This window comes from Pteropus vampyrus, unplaced genomic scaffold (genome assembly GCF_000151845.1).
Source record: "Pteropus vampyrus isolate Shadow unplaced genomic scaffold, Pvam_2.0 Scaffold284, whole genome shotgun sequence".
Lineage (NCBI taxonomy): Eukaryota > Metazoa > Chordata > Mammalia > Chiroptera > Pteropodidae > Pteropus > Pteropus vampyrus.
In genome coordinates, this window is record NW_011889065.1 from 1251038 (window position 1) to 1254665 (window position 3628).

The following is a 3628-nucleotide window of genomic DNA, read 5'->3' on the forward strand; positions in this document are numbered from 1 at the left end:
AATATGGTTGGTGTGATTTCGACCCTCTTATACTTGTCGAGGCTATGTCTGTGTCTCAGTATGTGTTCAATCATTGAGAATGTTTCATGTGCACTAGAGAAGAAGATATAAGCAACTGTATTGGGATTGAAGGCTCTCTAAATGTCAATTATGTCCAATTGGTCTAATATATAATTTAAGGATGTTATTTCCTTATTGATTTTCTGTTTGGATGATCTGGCCATTACGACAGTCAGGTATTTAGATCCCCTACTACGATATTGTTTTGGTCTGTTTCTCCCTTTATTTCTGTTAGTAATTGCTTTATATATTTTGTGGCTCCCTGATTGGGAGCATAGATATTAATAATTCTTATATCTTCTTGGTGTATGATTCCCTTTATCATTTTGAAGGGTCCCTCATTATCTTTCTTTACCTTTTTTTTTATTTTGAAGTCTATTTCATCTGGTATTGATAGCACTGCTCTTATTTTTCTCTTAATATTATTTGTTTGAAATATTATTTTCCACTCTTTCACTTTGAGTTTGTTTGTCTTTGGAAGTAAGATGCATCTCCTGGATGCAGTATATGGCTGGGTTTTGTGTTTTGATCCAATGTGCAACTCTGTGTCGTTTTATTGGTGTGTTCAGTCCATTTACATTTAGGGTGATTATGAAAATATGAGGTCTTCTTATAGACATTTTATGTTTTGCTTTCTGGTATCTCAATGTTTCATTTGCTTCCTTATCTTTCTGTTTCTTTATTTTTTTTATTTTGATTGAGTATTTTGGATTTTTCATCTAGTCCTTATTGTTTTGTGTTATATGCTTCAGTTCTGAATTTTTGTCGTGTGGTTACCATTATGAATATGTAAAGGATAGTTATATACATATACAGTCATCCTTTTTCTTCTGCATGTGCCTTATCTCTATTCCCCTTTGCAAATATGGATCTTTGCATCCTCCCCTTTTTACTCATTGTTGTCTATTTATGCTGAACTTTCATTACTATCTTGCTATAACAAATCTCTTCTCATTGTTTAAGCTTATAATGACCTGTTCTTAGAAAGGTTTGCACTCTTCTGCTTCTATCTGCCTGTTAGTCACCTTACTCATAGTTATGTATATATTTTTTTGTCATTCCTTTTTAGAAGAGCTGACCCCTTTCAGTATTTCCTGTATTGCAGACTTTGTGGTGAAGAATTCCCTCAATTTTTGTATGTCTGGAAAGGTCTTTATTTCTCCTTCATATCTAAAGGAGAGCTTTGCTAGATACATTATTTTGGCCTGGTAGTTCCTTTCATTTAATAGCTTGAATATTTGATTCCACTCCTTTCTGGCTTGTAAGGTTTGTGCTGAGAACTATGATGATAATCTAATGAGTTTTGCTTTATAGGTTACCGTCTTTTTTCCCTCACTGCCTTGAGAATTCTTTGTCATTGATTTTTGATAATTTTAATACGATGTGTCTTGGTGAAGGCTTTTTTTGGGTTGAGATAATTGGGTGTTCTGTTGACTTCTTAAACTCGAAGTTCCAGCTCATTCCTTAGATTTAGGAAATTCTTGTCAACTATTTGTCTGAAAATACTTTCTAGTCCCTGTTCCTTTTCCTCGTCTTCGATAATGCCCATCATTCTTGTTTCCTCTCCTGATGGTTTTAGCTAGTTCTTGCATTTCTCTTTCATTATTTTTCATTCTTTGGTTTCTCTCTTCTTTCTTCTGATTTATTTCTAGATTTCTGTCTTAAATATCACTGATCCTTTCCTCCATTTTGTCAACTCTATTTCTCAAGCTTGTTATTTCATTTTTCACCTCTTTCAGTGTGTTCTTCATCTCAAGAATTTCTATTTGGTTCTTTTTGAGGATTTCAATCTCCTAGCTAAATAACTCATTCTGCCGATATGGTTATTTTTTTCAGTTTCTGAAATTATTGATATGAATTGTTTGAGATCTCATTGAGTTTTTTCAGAAGTACTATCCTCAATTCTCTGTAATTTAAGTCACATATTTTTATGTCTTTAAAGTTATTTTCTGGAGATTTTTTTCTTTTTGTAGACATCCTGGAGTGGCAGATGCAAAAGATTGTCAGTTGGGTGAGCTGGTGGCAGGATATAATCCAGAGCTTTAAGCAGTGTGGTTACACTTGCACTGCCATCTTTATGGGTGACTTTCCATCCCTTGAACCAAGGCATATTAGCACTTGACTCCAGCATGTTGTCACCATTCCAACCAGAAATTGTTACAAATGCTACTGTGTCAGGGTTGTAGCCAATTTTCTTAATGTAAGTGCTGACTTTCTTAACTATTTCCTCATATCTCTTCTGGCTGTAAGGCAGCTCAGTGAAATCCATCTTGTTAACACCAACAATTAGTTGTTTCACCATCAATGTGTAAGCCAGAAGGGCATGCTCACGGGTCTGCCCGTTCTTGGAGATACCTGCTTCAAATTCACCAACACCAGCTGCAACAATCAAGACAGCACGGTCAACCTGTGATGTGCCTATAATCATGTTTTTCATAAAATCTCTGTGTCCTAAGGCATCAACAATGGTCACATAATACTTGCTGGTCTCAAATTTCCACAGGGAGATATCAATGGTGTTACCATGCTCACATTCAGCTTTTAATTTATCCAAGACCCAAGCATATTTGAAGGAACCCTTCCCCATCTCAGTAGCCTCCTTCTCATTTTTTTTGATGGTTCTTTTGTCAATCCCACCACATTTGTAAATCAGATGACCAGTTGTGGTCAACTTGCCAGAATCTACGTGTCCAATGACAACGATGTTGATGTGAGTCTTTTCTTTTCCCATTTTGGTTTAGATATAACGTTGGTTTTCATGACACCTGAGTTCTGGCAGCAAACCCATTGCAAAAAATACTATCGTATAATTTTTGTTTGTTTGTTTTACCATGATATATTAACTGTAATTGTATAAAGTACAAACTTTGTAACTAGCCTTTCAGGCTACAAATAACTACATAAATAACAGGCACATTATGGTCAGTGACCAATTACATTGCTTTTTTCAAAGTCTGCAATCGTTGGTTCCTGCCCATGTTTTCAGTTGACGTATAGCAGCAAAAAATGCATTTGTATTGACTCCTGTCTCCAAAAAAATAAACTCATAACATTCTACAAAAATAGATAATCAAAAGAGGATATTGGCCAATATAGATGAAAGTGCAACAACAACAGCAACAACAAAACCCCAAAACTATAGCACTGAAAGTGAAATTAGAATAAAAAAATAAATGGAATTATAGAAGAAATAGCTGACCATGAGAGTGTTAACACTGTCAGTGCCAGAAAGACTCTAGCTGTGAAGCTGGAGGAACTTAGTATGGGTGAAAGTATTGACAAAAATGAGGCAAATGGTTACAACAAAAATGATGAAGATGATCTGGAGAAAATAACACAAGTTAAAACTTCACATTTTAAAAAGAACTCTCATAGATATTTCACAATATTGAAAGCATGAAGGATAAAATGTTTGAAGCTGATCCGAACTTAGAAAGGAGTAGACAGTTCATCAAAACATAGAGAAGATGTTTACTCTATATCACTAGTTATACAATGAGGAAGAAAGCACAGTTCAAACCACTCTTGATAAATTTCGTTAAAAAGATATAAAACACTTCAATTCTCA

The 3628-nt window shown here is 34.7% G+C and overlaps 1 pseudogene; it reads right to left on the bottom strand.

The window, feature by feature from the left end:
* Positions 1–2020: 2020 nt before the first annotated feature.
* LOC105302810 lies at positions 2021–2840 on the bottom strand (annotated as a pseudogene).
* Positions 2841–3628: the final 788 nt, after the last annotated feature.